Source organism: Pezoporus occidentalis, unplaced genomic scaffold (genome assembly GCF_034315485.1).
Source record: "Pezoporus occidentalis ecotype Australia unplaced genomic scaffold, CSIRO_AGI_Poc_V1 ctg112, whole genome shotgun sequence".
NCBI lineage: Eukaryota > Metazoa > Chordata > Aves > Psittaciformes > Psittacidae > Pezoporus > Pezoporus occidentalis.
In genome coordinates, this window is record NW_026912907.1 from 1,720,433 (window position 1) to 1,743,085 (window position 22,653).

The 22,653-nt window shown below is 41.7% G+C and overlaps 1 protein-coding gene and 1 long non-coding RNA gene across 8 annotated transcripts in view; both read left to right on the forward strand.

The window, feature by feature from the left end:
• The first annotated feature begins 6,889 nt into the window (after positions 1-6,889).
• On the forward strand, positions 6,890-18,471 carry LOC134171453 (uncharacterized). Of its 2 annotated transcripts, none has more exons than XR_009967637.1 (5): positions 6,890-6,985; positions 7,506-7,599; positions 9,062-9,282; positions 9,566-9,705; positions 18,351-18,471. It is a non-coding gene; the product is annotated as an uncharacterized LOC134171453 (long non-coding RNA). The 2 variants fall into 2 exon arrangements; XR_009967638.1 differs by having other exon boundaries at positions 9,659-9,705.
• A 1,904-nt stretch (positions 18,472-20,375) lies between these two features.
• Positions 20,376-22,653, forward strand: part of ATP2B1 (ATPase plasma membrane Ca2+ transporting 1) — a 66,658-nt gene continuing 64,380 nt past the window's right edge. Inside the window, exons 1-2 of one of the 6 annotated variants that reach the window (XM_062633597.1) lie at positions 20,376-20,504; positions 20,886-21,002. The gene's annotated coding sequence lies outside the window, so the exon portion shown is untranslated. Of the gene's footprint in view, positions 20,505-20,539; positions 20,758-20,885; positions 21,003-22,142; positions 22,362-22,425; positions 22,566-22,653 lie in introns of those variants that run through there. The other 5 variants (XM_062633627.1, XM_062633588.1, XM_062633617.1 and 2 more) reach the window with 5 other exon arrangements.

Sequence of the window (22,653 nt, forward strand, 5' to 3'; positions counted from 1 at the left end):
GCACTATGAAGTTTTCCAGTTGTGCTTTATATAAACCTTATTTTTTTGCAATCTCTGTCTCTCAAAAAGATGTTTCCTACTTTGCAGTACAATGTATACTGAAAAACATATGTGATTTACAGTGCAAAGCACCATATGTGAGCATTCACAAGATCAGAATCTGATCTATATCACAGAAGCTAAGAATCTGACCCACTGAACACAAAAAGTTTTAACAGAGTCATCTACAGTTTAATATTGTGGAAGTGCACTCTGATCCAACTGAAATCCAAAGGATTATATTGACATCGCCAGCACTACCTGTAGTAGCCATTTACTACCTGTTAACAGCTTTAATTATAATTGAATAATTCATACATAACCAATTTGTGTTCTGATATAACCGATACTGATATATGACAACTGATGGCAATTCTTATCGAACAGCAGCCTCCTTCCTGGACCAAGAGTATGAGCAGATTTTCTTCACGGCCCACCACGTGACACTCCTTGCATTTCTGCAGAACATCCTGTTCTTCTCACAATTACCCCAGCTCTTAGGAAGTAGCTAAAATGTGTTACTACACCTCGAGGCTGCAGAGACAGCTTGCAGAGTGCGGCAAGCCCAGCAGAAGCAGAGTGGACACTCCGCTTTGAGAGCAGACTTCAGTAAACAAAATGAATGACAAGCCTCTACAGCATGGCAACACCTAAAATCTTGACTGATTCACCTCCCCTACTATCAGTAAAGTTGGGAGCAACAGCATAAACAGAGCACAGACGGCCTCTAACATTTTAAGCACTGTTGATTATGCCTGCTCTAAATAGATAACAGTGTTGAAAATGCTGGCAGCTTTAAATGCTGCCAGCACCTGAGGAGCAAACCAACTGTTAGCAGCACCAGGACAGGTCTGCAGCATTTTCCTGTGCCTATGAGAGTTGGATTTCTAGAAACGTTCGACCCATCTCCCTCAAGCAATATCTGCTGCTGAGTTGGAGAAGGTTAAGAGCCTGCAGCCCTTTCCTTTAGATTAGACTGACTCTTCTCTCAGCTTTATTTTGGTTTTGAATGAAATGCTGACAACATATTTATATAAACAGCAAGAAAACAACCAACCTATCCCAAATAGTAGTTATATACTAGAATACTTTAAAGAAATATATTTAAAAATTCTCCTCCTCATTACAAGTACAGAAGAAAGGCAACTCCATTTCTGAAAAACACAGCACAAGGAAAGCCTCACATCCTTTGTGCGAAGAAGGGATGGGTTGAAGAACTGGAGTAGCCCAAGCAGAAGAAGCCCTCCTTTTCATCATGGAAGGAGGGTCACAATGGATTTTCAAGCACCCAACAGAGCTGTTGGCACCCTGGATGTGGCATCACCAAGAAGAGCACTGTGTTTCGACACAATGACTTTCTCTCTCATCTTTCACCAGGAAAGGCTGCAGGAGCCCAAGCCAGAATACCATATACTGGTTGATCTTCACACTTTCACTAGGAAGTGGCAGATTGAAATTTCCTACAGAAAGAAACCAGACTTGTCTGCCCCATCTAACAGGTGAGAGGTTTAACCATCAGATTAGCAGTTAAAGGGGGTTCTTCTAGCATCACATCTGGGGTTTAGAGTAGGTTTTCGTCTGGCATTCTCTGAATACATGCAGTGGATGAGATGAATATCCACACTTCAGAAGCCAGTTCAGTGCATTTTGGTGACTTTTTCAGCCCTATGAGCTTATCAGTGCCCCTGATCATGCTCACGTCAGCCGTATGCCCACGTGTGGAATTCTACTGGTAGAAACAGACCCATCTCAACAAAGTGTCAGCTGATGACAAGTTTGGAGTTCCATATTTTATAGTTACCTAAATTTGCAGCCTATAAACCACATTTCATCATGGATTCACTTCCCAAATTCCACAGGAAGACCGATAGCCTCTGGGGAGAACATTGGGACCTCCCAGCATGATGCTAGACTCTGCTAAGAGTAAAGCTTAGGTATCCCATGTAAATAGCTGCTAGGTCTTGGCTGAAGGTCAATATCAGGGTCAAACGAACTATCAGTGAAAACACATACAGGTACATGCTTTTCTGGATCTAGACACAGGTAATGCAAAGAAAGGGATCTAGTTAAAATAATTGCTACATGAGATGGTTATTACTACAAGCCCATTTCAAATCTGTCATACTGCATACTATTTAATATGCCTTAAAATGTTTCTTTATGTAACAGTTTCTGAAGTTGAAGGTTTTCAAGTTACAGTCTACATATTCTGCATAAACTGTTGCCAGTATCTTCAACAGGTAGTGAAGAATACAGCTTATTGACAGTCAGCTTAAATTGACTGTGCAAGACCTACACTGCAAGTGGAGCCAAGAGCGCAGACAAATAGAGGCTGAAAATATCTCACATGGGTGACTACTCTGGATCACAGGCAGGAGGGTATGTTCAATCTGACATTCCAAAATCCACTTATAAGGAGTTCTCACAGCAAATGCTGACGCTCAGGGTATTTTTTAAATCCATTGCACAGAGAAGGCTGCCTACTTGAAGCCAGTATTTTTAAGCATGATCACAAAACTTCTAAGCACAAAGAAATTGAGGACACTGAATCAAAGCAGAGGTGCCTTATTAGAACATGTTTACATAACAGAAACTGCATATTAAGACTAGCTTTAGAAGAAATTTGCTCTTCCAGAAAAGGCCACTAGTAGACAAAAGGCATTTTTGACAGTTAATATAGGTGTCTCCTAGCCCTATCCATTTGGTCAGCCAAAAAAAAAACTGTGCAGAATGGTCAACAAGGCTTCATGCTGTCCTTACCTAACCTAGAAATTCCATCTAAGGCAGGTTTCATTTTCTTTGCATCTTTATAGTGGCCCTATTCAGTGATCTCAGTTACTGTGTTCACTCTGCCTCAAAGTTGTAAATAAAGAGTATGTCCTCCCCCTCCAATCTGTTCTTCCAGACAAGCCTTCATTTGAGATTTCTGTCTCAACTTTCCTCTTCAGGGTCTTCAGATTTTAGGCTTTTTCTTTCCCACCAGTACATAAATATGCCACAGATGTTTGACTTAAAGTTGTACTGATCTAACTAAAAACAAGTCCCACTACACAGGTGGACAAAACATTGAAGTAAAATATATTGATCTTTAGAATTCTTTTTTAGCAATGTGACAAAGCTTTCATTATTTTATCATTGCATGTCCTATCTTACATATCAAAATATTTTTTTTTTTTTTTCAGAATTTCGTGTTAAGAAGAGTATTAGATTTGTTTTTCTATCATATGACTGGAGGAGGCTATGCAGCCTTGGTGTATTGACCCCGACCTCCTACAGACTTTGTTCACTTTAAAATGTTTACATATTTGAATTGTGATGGTTTCTTTAACTTTCTATAAGTAATTTCTTAAGGCACTTAAGCTGATGACCTACTTCATCTTGGGAGTGGTTCACAAACTGACATAGAGGAGTAGGTCCTTAGAAGAGAAGACACCTCAAGGCCAAAACCTGTATTGTTCACCACTGTAACACCCAGTTGCGGAGACTCTCATGTAACTGTGGAGATTCAGCTACTGACTCCTATTTCGAAACTTCTACCATCCTATCTGTCTGGAATCCAAATGCTACTTTTCAGTTTGAGAACATAGGCCAGCTATCTAACATTTCTCCTAAGAGCCAAATCCACAATCCAGGTATGTCTATGTAGGTTCCAGTTCCAGCTACCACCATAAGCTAGACATACCTTTTCTCAGGAAAAAAAACCCACGCTATAATTATGAGCAACTGAGCTTCTGCATGACCTTTTCAAGCACATAGTCTCATTTACTCAAAGGACAAAACAAAGATAGTCAGAGATTGCTTTATAAGTAGCAGGTCTAAAGACAGGACTTCTAAGCTTATACATCTTGAAAGCCCCAAGGGCCCGTCAGTCAGCAAGAAGACAGGAATATTTCCTCTTCCTGCTCTTGCAGACAATTTCTGCCTAAGTAGGCTGTCAAAAAAGAAAAAGCATGCATATTTACTTTAGCTTCTTCTGTTCTAAACCTTCCAGTCTGTCTATCAAGCAAGACCCACCAGATGACCACAAAACCCTGCTGGACAAATCTGTTGACCAAGTGGTCTGTATAATTCTACTTCATTTCGTAGAATCTAACACCTTCCTCTGTGGCTATGATGTTTTATTTCACTTAACAACCTATACAGATAATTCCACTGAAATTTGAGTTCACAAAAAAAGTGAAACACCATGGGAAAATAATGTATGACCATATAACCATTAAAGCAAAAAACAGAGTTGCACTCTGCAGCCAACTTGCATATACCTTACAACATCAATCAGTATCAATCAACTAGATATAGCTAAATACACAACTCATCACTGATATATTCTTAACCATTTGTACTTGAAAATCAAATGCAGAAAAAAAAAACAAACATGACTATTAGAGATACTAAGATAAAACTGAGATCCCAAAGAGAATTTCATAAGCCTGAAGACAGAAGCAACAATATGTATGTGTCCTGGGTTCAGCAGTAGCAGTCATGTTTCTCCTTCGTGGTATCTGGAGCAGTGCTGTGTTTTGACTTCCAGCCTGGGAACAGTGCTGGTGATACCGATGTTTTCAGTTGTTGCTAAGTGATGTTTACCCTGACCAAGGACTTTGTGAGGCTCATGCTCTGCCAGGGAGGAGGGGAAGCCGGGAGGAAGCAGAGACGGGGCGCCTGACCCGGGCTAGCCAGGGAGGTATTCCATACCACAGCACGTCATGGCCGGGGTGGGGGGTAACTGGGAGTTACCCGGAAGGACACGGGCTTCCGGGTGGGACTCGTTTCTTGGCCGGTGGTATCGTATTCTCTTCCCTTGTTATTTTCTCTTATCATTGTTGTAGTTGGTAGTAGCGGTGGTGATTTGTGTTGTACATTGGTTGCTGGACTGTTCTTGTCTCAACCCGTGGGAGTTGCACCCTTTCAATCCTCCTCCCCGTTCCTACGGGAGAGGGGAAGGGGAGAGCCCTGGGGGGGGGGGGGGCCTCGATTGCTCTCAGCCCGGCACCACTCACTGGGAGTGAGTGAACAAGCTGTCTGGCTAGGGTTTAAACCACAACAGTATGGTACAATGACAGTTCTCACATAGGAGGACTGCTTATCCAATTTAATTGCTCTATTGTACCTTCTAGAGGGACTGCCAGCCAACCCCTCTTTCTTTAAAAATTGCAGGAAAGATAGAAGGAAACACAGCTTTCTTGCAAGAGTGAAGAACATGCAGATCCAAGCTGCTTGCTCTTTTTCTACTGAATTGATCTTAGTATTACTGTGAAATAGCAGCAATGCAGCAGAATTTGGGAAGTGGTAAGCAACCGAGCACAAAATGTAGCCCACTTTCCTTTGTAATCCCTATATCTAGATGAATAAGAATACCCAATGTCAGAATAGGCTTAAAAAAGCAGCTTGGCAAGTGTGAAGTTATCCTATTCAAGAATTAAGGATGCAGAACTTGGAATGAGCCATATTATCCTCCAAATGAAAAATACAATGTTTTTGCCTGCCATGCTATCAATAAAAAAAAAGTCCAAGTTTATGAAGTTATTTATGAAGCTATTTTTAGCACATTGTGGTGAGAAATACTTTTCATTGTTACTGAACTATTGTTTCCATGGAAATTTTCTCACTAAACTCCTGTTTTATTTGCCCTTACACAGAAGAACAATTCTTTTAATGTCTAGTTACATAGTTACAATCAATTCAGAAATCTCACTGAATTCCTTAGTGGCTCTATGAACCAGGAAGGGCCGAAGGAAGAAAAAAAAAGAGAGTAAGGGAGAAAGGATGGGAGGGAAGGGAGAAAGGCAGGAGAAGAAGTAGAAGAAATGAAGAGAGGGAGGAAGCGAGAGAGGCCTGCTTCTGAATACAACTGATTATGCTCCAACACCTTACTCCAATCTCTTCAAAAAATAAACAAAAAAATAAAATAACTGCTATAACTAAGCAGTCTTCTCTGTCCTATACATGGAGAAATATATATATAAAACATATATATACATATATGTGTATACATATATATACACATATGTCCTATACATGTCTGCTATACATGGAGAATAACCCAGTTACAATAAAGCTGCAAGCAAGCAGGCAGTGGCTGGAAGAAAATATTGAACCAAGGAAGAAAAGAGATCCTGAGATTCAAGAAAACACAGAAGCAAAGCCTTAAAGATGGCAAGGTCACATAACTAATGTAAAGTATATCAAGTAGATCTTTACATAAAGGTTTGAACCCTTTCCTCCTTAATCTAGTTTTGTTTACTGAGACTATAAAATTTTGCAGATTGGCAACTTCTTAAGACTGTAGGTTTCAAGTGCCTGCTATGCCTTGAAGTGCTGTGGAGAGCACTCTGAGCAGCCTCATTCTCCTTTCCAAAAGCTGGGAGAGGAGAGCTCCTTATTATGGCCAGAACTATGTGGTAAGCATCCTAAATACAAGTGTGCACCAGCCTAAAAAAGGGGACAAGTTTGCCTCTTGTTAGCTGTGCAGCCAGGCATGAAAGCTTCATGCCTGTATGGTTGTGGTGGGTTAACCCTGCCTAGACACCAGGTGCCCATCAAACCACTGTATCACTGCCTCCTCAGCCAGACAGGGTGGGGAGAAAATACAATGAGGAAAAAATTGTGGTTCAAGATAAAGGCAGTTTAAGAAAGCAAAAGTAAAGGCCATTTGTGGAAGCAAAGGAAGACAGAAGATTTATACTCACCATCAGCAGCTGTCCAGCCACTTCCCAGGATGTAGGGCTTCAGCGTGCATAGTGTTACTCCATAACACAAACATCATAATAGCAAATGCCCTCACATCCCCCGCCTCAGCTCTTACTGCTGGGCAGATGTCCTGAGGTATGTAATATCCCTTGGGTCAGTTGGGTCAGCTGTCCTGACTGTGTCCCCTCCCAACATCTTGCCCTTCTCTCCAGCCTGCTGGTGAGGGGGAATGTTGGAGGAACAAGATTGATGCCATGTGAGCCCTGCCCAGCAGTAGTACTAACACCTTTCTAGCTACCAGTACAAAGCACAGCACTATGAGGGCTGCTAGCAGGAAAATTAACTTCAGCTCAGACAGACCAGTACAATGGTAAAGTCTGATACTTCATACAAACTGATCAGTCAGCCTGTGCCTATGCAACTGAAATGTTGGGCCAAGGGTAGAAACCTTTTCTGGGAACAATTTTAATGCCATACAGCACAGGAATGCTACACAGACAAAACAACCACATCAGGCCAGGGATACATAAGCTATTACAGGATGCATTTGTACATGATACATTTCACTAGCTGCAAGTTCTTAATATTTCCTGTTTGAAAATATTTTATTTGCTCATATGTGCTTCCCATATTTCTTTTTTTTAGCTGAGACCACCCATCACACATGACAATTTAAAAAGTGGTGTAAAAGGGTTTCCAGCAAGCCCTATTAGAACTTGGGCAATTCAGAAAACTGACTGAGAAAGTATGGATTTTTTTTTTTTCAAATTAACAAGGAAATTAAACAAGAAATTAAATAAACCAAAGACAATATATCACAAAACAAGTAACTTGAGAAGTGCTATTTAAGTCAGAAGTTATATTCCACAGGTAAATAGTAACTGGGCTAAATGACATATAATAAAAGTACTAAAGTCTCATGAGTGAGACTTCTTTCTTCTCTATTTTAAATATATGATGAAAAGTGACAGGGCCACTGTTTGTGGGGAAATTGTGAAGTGTGCTGATGAGTTAAGCATGTAATAATGAGGTTATGAATTCCCAACATGCTGACAGAAATTTATGTGCCTGAAAAAAACGTTGCAGAGATGTGTCTATGAGTTTTCCCTTCATCTTCTTTCATTTATTTTTTTCCTATGATAACTGAACATATGGAGATTAATTTAAGTGTGGGAGTGACAGTGTGGATGCCTAATTAATTGCCCTAGAAAAAAAATGTTTCTGCCTTACTCATAGAGGCCATTTGGCTGAAGAGAAGACTTACATTATCAAAATCTGGACGTAATATGCTGTATTTGATGTAAAACTGAACAAAAGGCAGAAGAACTTAGTTATGAGCCTGGTTTAGTCATTAGCCAGGATTTCAAACTGCAATAGGTAAGCTGCAATGTCACGTATGAGTGTTGGTTACTGCTTGTCAGCTACTGAAGAACTGCAAGTATGAACAGGTACAAGTAAAACAGTGACAAATTTATACATAAATTAAGTGTTATGGTCAAATAGACATACAGGTGAGTTTTCCTTCTCGCCTTTGGCAGAAGATGTTTTCAGAAGAGGTAAGGCTGAAGTAGAATGTGTTTTGTTCTCCTTATATGTCTCAGATGCATAGAAACTGAATTTACATTTCTAAGATTTTGGGCTCTGCCTTATTTTTTCCTTCCCAACAGTTTCCCCATAGTATAAACAATCAGGTGGGTAATTTTTGGTAAAGAATTTCCTGAGAGAACTTGGTGCCATGTCTCCTATACTACAGGTTTTTTTTTTCTGAAGAAGAGTTGATAGATGCTGTCATTACACTGTATGTGAGTCCCCTTTTCTAAGGGGAATATACACAAAGGATTTTCAAGTTGTTAGGTGGGAAAGGTGTTTCATAGATAAAGCAGTCCAACAGCAACAAACTAGGAGAGAGTGCCTCTGAAAAAACATATCCATAGTATGCAGCATTTTCTGTCAGATAGATTGCAATGAGGATGTAAAAATTCATTTGTGCCACAGCACCTCATACCATTATACAAGTGCCTAATTACGGATTTGATGAGTAGAAATTGTCCTACAGACAGGGCTCTTGAACCACTATTTAACTTACTAGTGATAGACTACATAACTTAGCAGTAAAAGACCACAAAACTTAAGTCGAGTGCGGTTAAAGGAAGACAACCATCCATCAAAAATAGAAGCTTGAATTCTTCTCCTTTAAAGTGTCTCAATGTTATCCTGCAGAGGCATAGCCCTCTTAGGTTTATACTGGCTATGAAAGACAATTTATATCCCATTCAAGTCTTCAGAGGCAACACTATTTTTTCTCATGTTTTTTTTTTTTCTGTTTCCAAAGGATACCACCTGACAAATCAAATGTTTTGAACCTTGCAAGCCTGACGTCAAACATCCAGAGTTCAGAAGAACATTTAAGCGTGCATTAAATAAGAGAATGAAAGACTGCAATGAAAAGGCAAATAGTTTCACTTAACAACTGGCAGCAATTCAGTGGACAAAAAGAAAAGGATATATCATGGAAACCTTTTGTATGGCTAAATCAAATTGTTTAATTGCAAGGTAGTACTATCATTAAATAGGGACTATCAATTCTATCAAACTGTATTCATAAAAATATATCCCTGTTATTATCTTGTAAAATGAAATTTAATTACTGAACAATATATGAAAACTAAAGTGTACCAGAGGATAACAAATCTCTCTTTGTAGACTAGATTTTATCTTTAAAAATAAGGATTGTAAACTTTATTAAGGAAACTAGGATTTTAAAATGTAGAGAACTAACTGATCTTATACATTGCTGATACATATTTTCTTTCACTATATCATCTGTTTCTTGAAGCAATATTAAACCCATTGTTAAGATAAATATTAACCATGGACAAAAGCAAATATCAGGGAAGACAAGAATAAAATGTGGATACCTTTCCCCCAGCTGTTCTTTAGACTGTTAGAAGCTTGACTCTGCCATGTTCATTCTGGGTGAATAATGTTTTATTTATTTGGCTACTAAACTGGTACTGGCATTTAGTGAACTAGTTTTTTCTAAAAGCTGTTGCATTTATAGTCCATTAGCCCTTTTTAACCCAATAAAAGTTAGCACAAAAACATACACAAACATTTTAGCTCATCTGAATCCTCATAAACCTTTGATAATGTCTTCCACAGTTCACACAAATATCACCTTCTACTCCTTCTTGCATTTGATTTTGGTAATGTGAATCTTCTTCATCAGGGAAACTGATTATATTTTAAGCTTTTTTGGTTTTGTAGTCAGATAAATCATAATTAATGCATAGAATACTATGATAGTATAGGAACACTGTAGAAGAATAAAACGAAGGCACCAAATCCTAAAAATTATTTCTTCAAATACATTTAATATATAGCAAAATATAACTATTCTATTATGGTTATAGTAATTAAATAGATCCTCCATTCATCAGCTAAATGTACATAATTTAGAGATAACAATGGAAAAGCAAGCCAAAAATAGAGAACAAATAAGCATTATCAGGAAGGAAGAAGTATTGTATAAGCAGCATAGAGAAACCTCATGAGTCACATTTAAAAACAAAATGAACCAAAAAATAACTGGTGTGACTAAGGCCAAGTGGAAACAGACCATGCCATTGATGTTTATATAGATAATGGTATAAAAATGCAATACCTTAAGCACTGAAAAACGTATCTTTAGAACATAATTTAGGTAGATTTGAATTTATTACACCTCTTATTTCACTGGTGGTTCAAAATATAGATTAAAGGAACTGGAATACAGGTGAATGTATTTTATATGATTAACTATTTGTATTTTTTCTGCTCAGTTCTTAATTCTTGTAGACTGACAGAGTACCTAGAAAGACAGCACGGAAAAATAGGAGATGGCTAAATTGCATCAGTCCATGAACGAACAGCTAAGATACAATGACTCTGAGGCTTGTCCTTGAGATCCATTATCCCTCTAATTTCTCCTTACTCTGAAGAATTAAGAAATGTCTTTCTACTATAATAGGCCAACATATACAAAGTGGTAGATGACTAGGGTTATGCAAAACCAGGGCTTTGTTGATTTATTTTCTTCCTCCCTCCCTCCTACCACCTCTTGAAAGAGTTGAACTCTCAGGAAAGTCATTCATCCTTTCCTCACAGTGGGCCACAGGTAAAAACTTGGAAAAGTTGAACAACAAAATAAATTGGACCTGCCCACTGATTTCTATTTTTAAAATACTTGCTGATACTTGCAACCCTACTGAAAATGACACATGCTAGGAGGCTTCAGATCGGATACTTCTCAATGTATTTCAGGAGTGCAATAAAGTTGAAATACATTAAGAAAAAAAAACATTCCTTTTTCTCATAACACTGAAAATAAGAGCACGTTTAAACTTTCAGAGGAACAGACCAGAGTTCTAGCAAGTGCTTTTTAATATTGCAAATGGAAAACAATTACTATTCTGAGAGAGATACAGAAGTTCTCTGATACAATGCAAGCAATATATTTTCCTGAGTTCCTTTAGGCAGTTTCTGTCCTAAACCTGCAAAGGCATGCACAAGTCTAACTTGATCTACATTCATGTTTCTGTTTGGAACTTGCAACAGTATAATAAAAGAGACCTCATCTAATCAGGTATGAGCTATACATTATATTCATTGCTTTCTCTCACATCATTTTATTTACTTTTTGTCAAACATAAAACCAAAAATAAAATATGAATACGTTCCAATGTGCACAACACATTAAACATGAAAACAAAAGTGTTGTAGTCTGTTATTAAAAACCTCTACCCCTCAACCTCAACCGCAACCCCAACCCAAAAAATTTTGAGGGAGGAAAAAATTATCTGTGTTCTTGCCTACCTCAGTATTATGTCAACAGTGAGAAACTCCACACACAAAAGTACTGCAGGATGAAGAGCAACGATATAGCTTCATGTCTGAATTCCCTGGCATTAGGGGTTTAAGAGAGGTACTTTATCTTAGGTTTACTTGTCTGCCAATTTAATGCTTCATGTAGTTTTGCATCTAACTTAGAAAAGAGAAAAAGATCAGGTTGAAAGAAGGAAGGAAGGAAAGGAAGGAAAGGAAGGAAAGGAAGGAAAGGAAGGAAAGGAAGGAAAGGAAGGAAAGGAAGGAAAGGAAGGAAAGGAAGAGGAGAGGAGAGGAGAAGAGAGGAGAGGAGAGGAGAGGAGAGGAGAGGAGAGGAGAGGAGAGGAGAGGAGAGGAGAGGAGAGGAGAGGAGAGGAGAGGAGAGGAGAGGAGAGGAGAGGAGAGGAGAGGAGAGGAGAGGAGAGGAGAGGAGAGGAGAGGAGAGGAAGGGAAAGGGAAGGGAAAGGGAAGGGAAGAGAAAGGGAAGGAAAAAAGAAAAAAGAATCAAGAAAAAAAAAGAAAAGAGAAAAAAAGAAAGAAAAGATAGAGAAGAAAAGAAGGGAGGAGAAAGAAAAAGAAAGAAAAAGAAAGAAACAAACACCTCACAAAGTTATCTGTACTATTATCTGTTATCTGTATCTATTTGCTGGCTTTAGAGGTCTTAATTAATTCTTGCTGGTTTCATTTCTCATGGTTAACACCCATACTTTACCATAAGAGTTCTGGTTCCTTTTTAAAAAAAGAATAAAATTTGCATATGGCTCCCATACAGAACCATCAGAACTAACTTTTTTCTGAAATGGATATTTTTACTTGTCTTCTCAGCAAAATTAAAATGGATGGGGATATGCATGAGGAAAAAATCAGTAACAAGGAAAGGAACAATTTTGTTTTATGTAACAAGCTGGATTTTCTACTACCAACAGAATTTATGGACATTTTACTGCTGGATTATAATTTTTAATTTTTTATTACTTTTGCTAAATGTAATACCAGTTTAGAGTTTTAGCTGGGCATATATTTAGATGACACTTCCCTCCTAAAGCTCCTAAAGTTCTCTTTATGTATATTTTTATATTTATTTATACACGCCAACACTATTTTTTTGAGGGGGATTCTCGACAATTTTCTGAGTGCTAACTTGTCCCTGCACTTCAGCAGAGGAACATGGACTTCTACAGAACCACATGAAGGTGGGAGGCAGACAAGCATAGTGATTAGACCGATCAAAGTTTAAGTCTCAGTGTCATTTTCAAAATAGGCTGTGATAGTGCTGGCACTTCCACCCTGCATCTCAAAACTTACTTGGCACTTCCACCCTTCATCTCAAGCCTTAAGAACACCCTGCATCTCAACTCTTAAGAAACTCCATGCACTACATCCAGTATGGGATCCACAGTCATTTTCTTCCCATAGCTGACTAGTCTAGCAACAAAGTATACGCTCTCAGGGGTGTTTAGCCTGAACTGAGTCAGTCTATCAGGACCATGATGCACCAGCCATGTCCTTCTAACCTTCCACATGCCAATTGCCCTTTCACAGAATCCCAAGGGTCGGAAGGGACCTCAAAAGATCATCTAGTCCAACCCCCCTGCAAGAGCAGGGTAACCTAGAGTACATCACACAGGAACTTGTCCAGGCGGGCCTTGAATATCTCCAACGTAGGAGACTCCACAACCCCCCTGGGCAACCCATTCCAGTCATCTGTCACTCTCACAGTAAAGAAATTTTTCCTGATGTTCACATGGAACCTCCTATGCTCCAGTTTACACCCATTGCCCCTTGTCCTATCACTGGACATCACTGAAAAAAAACTAGCTCCATCATCCTGACATTCACCCTTTACATATTTGTAAACATTGATAAGGTCACCCTTCAGTCTCCTCCAAGCTAAAGAGTCCCAGCTCCCTCAGCCTCTCCTCATAAGGGAGATGTTCCATTCCCTTAATCACCTTTGAAGCTCTGCGCTGGACTCTCTCCAGCAGCTCCCTGTCCTTCTTGAACTGTGGGGCCCAGAACTGGACACAATATTCCAGATGCGGCCTCACCAAGGCAGAGTAGAGGGGGAGGAGGACCTCTCTTGACCTACTAACCACATCCTTTCTAATGCATCCTAGGATACCATTGGCCTTCTTGGCCACAAGGGCACATCGCTGGCTCATGGTCATCCTCCTATCCAGCAGGACCCCCAGGTCCCTTTCCCCTTCACTACTGTCCAGCAGGTCAGCCCCCAACCTGTACTGGTACATGGGGTTGTTCTTCCCCAGATGCAAGACTCTACACTTGCTCTTGTTGAATTTCATCAAGTTTCTCCCCGCCCAACTCTCCAGCCTGTCCAGGTCTCGCGGATGGCAGCACAGCCCTCTGGTGTGTCAGCCACTCCTCCCAGTTTGGTATCATCAGCGAACTTGCTGAGGGTACATTCAGTTCCCTCATCCAGGTCGTTGATGAAAATATTAAACAGCACTGGTCCCAGCACCGACCCCTGAGGGACTCCACTAGTCACAGACCTCCAGCTAGATTCTGCCCCATTAACCACAACTCTCTGCCTTCTTCCTTTCAACCAGTTCTTGATCCACCTCACTACCTGATCATCAAGCCCACACTTCCTTAGCTTATCTATGAGGATGCTGTGGGAGACAGTATCAAATGCCTTACTGAAATCAAGAAAAAACACATCTACCGCTCTACCATCATCCAGCCACCTAGTTACTTCCTCATAGAAGGCTATAAGGTTGGTCAAACATGACTTCCCCTTGGTAAAACCATGTTGGCTGCTCTTAATGACCCCCTCATCCTTGATATGTCTAGAGATGGTGTCAAGAGATAGTTCTGCTGGACTCAGACATTCTTCATCTGTGTTGTTACTAAAGACCATGTCATTTAATTCATAAGGATTACCCAACTCATATCAAGTTTCTGTGTTTTAATTACAAAAAGTTGGTAGCAAAAGTTGCACTAATTTAAAAAGCTGCATTCATTAAAAATACCTAGCAAAATATTGTTTTAAAACCTGGTTCTCCTACTGTATTTTTCTCCTTTTGGCTTCTTGGCATACATTCTACAGATCAGTGGCCGCTTAAAAGTAATGGCTGGTAGATTAAGAGAGTCCAGAAAATAATGCAGTCTGAAAGACAAGTTCATATCACACACCCACTGCTAACCTTCTAAAAGTTTCACATTTGAATTTAAACTACTCACCCTTGTTTACCTCCAGAATTAAAGAAGAAATAGAGACAACTACAGAACTACCCTAAACATTAAACTTAGAATGACATACACATACTCCTGGAGGCTGTAGCTTCTCACAGTGCACTGACAATAAAAGAATCCTGGGCTTACTATTACAGGATTGGATGTACTTCTTTTAGATGTCCATGTGAGGACAAATCAACCCTATTTTACTGGCAAGGGGAGGAATACCACAGACCAACAACGCAAACCACCAAATCATCATCTGATGCATTATTGCCACAGGATGTTGGAGTTTGGTTTGGTTTAGTTGGGTTTGGTTTGGTTGGCAGGAAGTGTGGGAAAGGTGTTACTTAGGAAAAAAAAAGCTAAACTGAAGGAAAAGAGAAGCAGAGAGCACATAAAAGAAAAGGAAGCAAAAGCAGTTATGCAAAGGAACCAAGAGGGTGTTAAGAGTGTGGCTTAGCACTTCAGCACAGGGCTGGGCAAATCCGAAAGAAAGATGTTTGGAATATCACAAATGCATACATCAGCTGTTTCTGAAACTACACTATGATGGGACTGAATTCTCTGTTGGTTCACCTCTGCATTTTCCCTCTGCAGCAGAGAAGTATGAACATGTGGGTCATCCCCATTGTAAAATGAAAGTCTCCCTTCTACTATTCTTAGTCCAGAGCAGATGATGGAGAGAGGTGATTCTAGCTGAGCTTGATTGAAACATCCCACACTCTGATGCCATTATAAGTCCTTCTGCTGTGACCTGCAGAGCAAGTGTTCCTGTAAAAACTGATTCATTAACTGTAAAAAAATATATCTTTTAAATGTATATAGCCAAAAAATGCACAAATGCTCTAGTGCTTCTCAGATGCTTTAGACCAGTGGACTATCACTAGCCCTTGACATTTTTAAAGACCATTACAAATGTTGTCAAGGACATGTCATACATTTACTCCCAACTATAGTCCCGCAGACCAGCCGTGGGTCCTTTCTGATATCCTGGGGGAGTGTTCTCAGTGTGTAGCTTGCAGTTCAATAGCCATTGCTGGGGCTTGAGGGCTTGAATATGAAAGGCATGAAGAACTGGCTGAACAGTGAAATGGACCTGGCTGGTTTTAACATCAAGCTGAGTGAAACACAAAAGATAAAGAGATTTAAGATTTACTGTAGATCTAAAATGGAATAGATCTAAAAGCCTTTTATTGGAATTAAAAAAAAAATCTTTTAGTAATCTGAGGTATTTTTAGTAACATAGGTGTCAGTTTTAGTAATTATTAAGCATGTGCAGCTCTCACTGAATCCAGTCAGAACTGAAGATAACAGAACTGTCAATGTTTGGACTGCTGTCATGTACAAAACAGTTTTCTCTTTTAATCCGCTTCCATCCTAAACCAAATTGCCTTTACGGCTGCATAACATGTTGTAGCCTGAAAATAACCTACAGCAGTACTATTACTAGATGTGCCCATAACATGATATATTTAAACTCTAGTGGTTCAATACATGGCTGCCATGTTATCCAATTTACAAAAGGGAATTTATGCAGAGGAAGATCCTATTGATCTTTTCTACCAGTACATAATAGAGGTATAGTAGATGTCACAACAGCTCAGTTCATTTTCCTTGGTTTTATGAGCTAACAAGCTACATTCTAAATTATTTTAAAAGTTTGCTCCTGCTCACCTTAATATTTATAGTTATATAATAGCCTGTTAATAGAGACAACACTGTAGTCAAGACTCTGTTTTTATGACTGCCCATAATCTATGCTTAAGAACTCTAATCATACTTGATTTTCCATGCACACAAGTATAAACATTTTACATAATACTTTTACTACAATTTATACTACTGTGAAGAGCTATTTATTTAAGGCTTTGGCACTAGATATTGTATACCCATAGCTTTTCACAAACATCCAAATTTTGATCTTGATAATCTTCAGATCTCTTATTTGTAATCTGGAAACGATTATTCTTGAATAAGGCTTTCAAGGCTGAGCCCAAAGTTTGAAACCATGAATGTGAAATAGGTTGCTATTAATATTTTTAAATCAATATTAGATAGATGGGATTTTTTTTCTTAGAACCAGCCAAGATGATTTAGAGCTGTATCTGATCAACAAATAAAACAATTTATTCAAGTATGTTCAGCTCATTGTTTATCATTTAAGTGATTAATTCTTGACTAAGGTAGCAGGAATAAGGTAGTGCATTTTTTTTTTCTGATACTCCTCCTTGAAGGAAACGCAGAATGGGAGCTATTAGCTCTAATGACTCTTAAATGTTTCAAAGCCATCATTCAAAGCCCCATCTGCCAAGGGGCAGAAATGTTAATGTTTGCTGAAAGAACCCACGGCTTAACTGAATTATCTATTTTCTTATCCAAAGGACTTTGAAGTAGCATCACTGAGACAATGTGTTATTCTCTTCAAGACAATTATCCAGCACTGATGAGGGACAGGAGGGGCTACATTTACTCTTCCTAAAACTGATTCTTATGAGTCAGAAGCCATGACTCAGACTGGCCAGTTGGCATCAGAGAGAAGATAGCTTGGTTGCCCGTATTGCTTCGTATCTTGGGAAGGGGAGGAAAAATAAACAAACCCCTTCCTTGACACTTGATCACAGAGGAGAGGATCACAACATTACAATTCATGAAGCAGATATTCAGTCAGCATGAATTGGAACAGGTCCACAAAAAGAGTGAAAACAATGAATCTTCACAAACTAACATCAGATGACCACAGGCTCTCAAAGATAAAACCATAATTTTGTCAGACAAGTTCAGCAGAGAAGCCTTAAAAAGCAACACATCTAAAAGCACCCACAGTGCTATAAATCAAATGAACTAACACTTCTCATTTTAATACAGAATTGTACATACCATGTACCCCCAAAGCACTTTTGCACCTTGGGAAGTATAATGGATACTCCCACATTTTGAGTCTTGGGGTGATAGGTCAGCTGCCTGACTGATGCATACCCATACCAAGGACAGACACTGAGAGACGACCACTTAACACCAGCTCCAGGGAGACGGCAACAGCAGTGTTATTTATAACAAACCCTTCTAGTGAACTGGACAGATTTGCTTCCAGGACAGCCTTGCTTTAGTCTTTGGCCTTCCTGCAATTCTTTACGAATTCAGCAATGAAGTGGTAAGGCCATGGTGAGAAAGTATCAGCTCCAAACTGGGGAATTGCTACATAAGAAAAGCCACTGCAGTGGAGGTGATTGGGTGCTCACTGTGTGGATTCTTGAGCTCTACCAGTACATTATTTGCAGAGAAATAGTAGACATTCATCTGCCAGTCATTTCTCACTTTCTAAGAGGCAGCCATGGTCATATAGTCTTATCACATCCATATTTGTTTTTATTTTTTTGTATATTTTACCATTAAAAGCTTCCCAAATATGTTTCTTCCTGCTTTCTCTAGCAGTGTGAACTATGGTTCTCCAACTCTGCTCTTTTTTTTTTTTTCTCTGCCTGATCTAAGTCCTTTAATTAGCCAGATTCTCCATCAGTTCCAGGATTTTATGCTTTGTTATTTTTTTTCTTTGCATGTAGATGTTGCACCTTTGTTCATGAAACATCTTTCCACTCTTTCATCAGGTCTGGGGCTGTAATGCTGTTGTCCTGTGGTGGCACCTGAAAAGAACATGTAAAGAAGAAACAGTGAATATATGAAGTCCAGTGTATTCTTTCCAATGTATTTCAGACATAATATACATGAAAAAGTGGTTTGCGCAATAACTGCTGCTTCTCACAGCCTTTATTTATGTCACTTTCATCTTTCACCTTCCTTATCCTGTAGTGTCACATTGGAAGAACATAACACTGAAAGAAAAAAAAACAACAAAACAAACTAAAACTTTTTTGAGGTAAATGCAAGAGAGTTTAAAAAAAAAAAAAAAAACAAACAAATCTTTTAAATTACCATATGTATTCACAACAGGAAACACATTATGCACAAATCTTGAGCTCTTGAACAGTCAAGAGAAAGACTTCTGAGCTGATAAAAATGCAAATGTTTACAGATAGGCCTCTTTCCTAAGGGGTGGGGGGTTTCAGAGTGAATTGCACAATATCGTTTTGTACCACAAGGTCATTGCTAGGCGGCATGGGCGGATGATAGAACAATTTGATCATTGTGACACCTACAAGATGAGTGAGAGGTCAATGGCTTGCTTATCTAGATGGCTGTCTGGTCTTTCAGTCAATAGACTGATCTGTTAGGACACAGGATGCTGGAACCATCAAAAGATACAGCCTCCCTTGCCCAGCAGGAATGGAACAGAGTCCCAGCCAGGGGGAATCTTTTGTGATCTTCTCCAGGGTGGTCTGTGGAGTGGGGTCAAACAATAATACTACTGGGCTGAGAAAGCCGACTGGGAGAAGTGTAGCTGGTACAGAAAACTTTTGGCTCTGCAAGTGCCATGGAAGCTTTGGGCATTCATCTCTGAATGCTCACAAATAAACTTTCTCCCAACTTTTCATGCTTTCTCTATTCTCTCCAGTTTCATCAAATTTAATTAAGTGACTGAGTTTGAACACGATCAGCAGTAGCAGGGTAGTCAAGAAACGAGTTTCAAATAAAATAAAGTTTAGATCTATGCACAAACTACAAAGAGTCTGTTTTCTATTTTCTCGCGTCAAGCCTCTCATCTGATCTTGCCAAAAGGCCCCTCCTTCATTCAATGTGGGATGGGATGTGAGGTGGTCACTTAGACTTTGGTCGCCTCAAAAGCTGTAATAATCCAAATACTCTGATTCATACTCTTCATGTTAAAAGTCTCATAGTAAGTAGACCAGATTCAGGCAACCCACTTAAATTCTCTGTGACACATTTTCTGGGTCTGTTAAGACTATGATACTTGTGTTGTTAGTGCTGGTCACAGAAAGAGTTGAGCTATTGTCACTGATTTGTCAAGTCTGGCCTTTCCAAATTGTCTTTGAGCCATACGGAATTTTCCTGAAATGGTAATGCTTCCTCAAAAGTTAAATGAAAGATCTCCAGAAATATTCTTTTGTGCATCTTGATTTTGCTTGCTTTATATCACTGGTGACCTACATTACATGGAATGTTTTCTGTTAGTCAGTGACATGCCCTAACCTTTAGAAATAAGAGTGCCTATTTTCTCACAAAAATCATGAAGCTTCATAGCTTGAGGTTTACTTCTAGCTCTTCCTCCAGGAGAAGATTGTGTAGAGTCAGAAGGAATTTCTTCTCACTTTCAGTCCTTGTATTCCATGTTTTTATGCTGTCTTTTGATATCAGTGCAAAAGGAACATTAAAGAACAACTATTTTGTGCCTTGAAAAATGTATGCACTTAGAGAATTCCACCATAACAGTATCACAAAAAAATTAATGTTGATGTGTACCCCTCCCACCTTTGCTTCCTTCCTGCAAAATAAATATGATATTATTCCCATTTCACAGACAAAGAACTGAAGCACAATCTACCTACCTTCCCTAAGACAAAAGGAAGCAGGTACAGACATGTACTCAAACTGCAATACGTTGAACACATCATCTCCTTCTTAGCTGTACCAAAGCTAATTTTGTCTGCCTGAGAGCTGGGAGATACGACAGAACTGTGCAGAACACATCTGCCAGTCTTACAAAGCTGTATCCAGAAATGCAATTTCCAAGTGCCTGGGGAAGCCTTGCTGAGCTACAGCCATCAGTGCAGAGGAGGGTGCTCAGCTGCAAGCAGAAGGTAAGAGAATTTCTTTCATATGCATTCAGATAGTTTTATATTCTCCTTCTGGGAAGAAATGCAAGAAATCTCCTCAACAGAACAGTCTGCAGGGTTGCTGACCTCAGTATTTTGATTTTTCAATTGACCTCTAGATGTAGAGAGGTAAGGTAGTATTTTTAGCAACATCCAGAATGGGCAGGAGCCATTTACTGCTCACAGTCTCATTTGATTGCCTCCCTTGAACAAGCAGAAAAATGTAACAGGCATTCAGGTTAAGAACGAAAGAGACAATGAAGCTCAGGAAAGCCATGATAATAACGTAGTTAGGATGATTTATTTATTTGCCAGTCCTTGTAGGCTGTTTTATGCTGACTTCATCCTGTTGCTTTAACCCCCTAGGCTCTGCACCATCTCGGGTCTGCAACAGTAGGGATACACCAGCTTCTCCTCTTCGTTTCTTCCGCAGCACCGGCTCTGGCAGCGGCGGGATCTGAGCGGTAACAAAGGAGAGGCAGGGTATTTATGGTAGACTCGGGGAACCCGACAGCCTGTGGCACAGCTGGCCAGTCATTCCAGTGAGGTGCCCAGCGGAGGGGCGGGTAGGATGTGAAAACAAGGCTGGAAAAAACACACAAAGTGGTTACAGAATTACATATAGCTTATGGATAGGCATTTTTCACTGCGGGGTGCGTGTGATGTACTACACTGGAAGAACTGAAATCAGGGTCTTTAATTTCCAGTTTAATTCCAAGCCCTGTTACTTCCCCAAACACCTCACTTGGGCTCAGGCCTTCATAACCCCATTTATTTTTCTATCTCCAACCGAAGAGCCTTCAGCTGGAGACGGAGAGCTGCTGAACACCTGTGGCCCCTTTACCTTCCCCGTCCTCCTGCGGGAGCTACCAGGGTCCCCTGACAGGCAGGCAGGCCGGCCTGACGGGCGGGCTGGACTCGCTGCTCCGCGGTGCCCACCACAAGCAGCGACCGCCACGCTCGCTCCCTCCGCTCCGGACCTTCCCAAGGGGACCCCACCCTGAGCTCCTCAGGCAGCCCGGTTCATTCCCGCAACCGCGGCAGAGCCTCTCCCGGGCTCCGCCGTGTCCCCCGCGGCCGCTGCTCCCACAAGCACCGACCCGGCGCTCAGCACCAGCCGGCTGCCCTCCTCGGCACAGGAAGGCCGCAAGGCGCCGGCGCCGCGGGGACAGCGCAGCACAGCGACCCCGCGCCCCCGTGGGGCAGAGGCGAACCGCGCCCCGGCGGACGGTTCGGGCGGCCCCGCACGGTCACGCCCCCCTCAGGCGGTGTCGCCACCGCCCCCGGGACGGCCCCGGCTCCCGCCCACAGGGGCAACCGGCGCGTTCCGGCCCGCCCCTTGCGGGACCGCAGCCTCTCCCGCTGCCGCCGCCGGGGGGATCCCCGCCCCGCCGAGGCAGTCCCCGTCCCGTCTGGCGGCGGCCCCGCTACGCGCGGGAGGAGGGGGGACACACACACAGTCACGCGCCCCGCCCCGTTCGCAGCCCGCCCCGCGGGCGTCGCTCGTGGCAAAGTCACCGACCCCCGAAGCCCGCCGGGCTCCATCAAACGCCGCGGCACCGCCCACCGACGTCATGGAAACAAGCGCGTCAGCAGCCCGCCCGCCAGTGGCGGCCGCGGAGGGGCGGGGCGAGGTGTGGGGCCACGCCCCCGCAGGCGCCGTGCCTATCGGCGCCCCCCCCCGCCACCTCTCCCATTGAAGACGCCGCACGTCAGGACCCCCCCCTTCCCTGGGCTCGCAAGGGGCACCGTCACGTGACCCGCGCTCTACAGGCGGCGAGGGGGGCGGCGGGCACCGGCGGCTGCGGCAGGGGAGAGGAGAGGAGAGGGGGGAGCGGACAAGTGAGTGACCGCGGCGGGCGGAGGAGGGAGGCGGGCGGATCGCTGCGTCCCGCCCCGCCCTGCCCGGTGGCGCCCGGCTCCTGTAGCGGTTGTTCTGCGGCGCGGTCGGCGCTGCCCGGTGCGTGCGGGGGAAAGGAGGCGGGCGGGCCCCGGCGAACGGCGGCGGCAGCGCCCGCCAGGAGGGCGAATCGCTGGTTCCTGCCGGTGAGGCGACGGGGGCGGGGCGGTCTGTCCGCATCCCCCCACCCCCCTTCCTCCCCCGGCTGTCCCCGCACCGGTTCCCCCTCCCTCT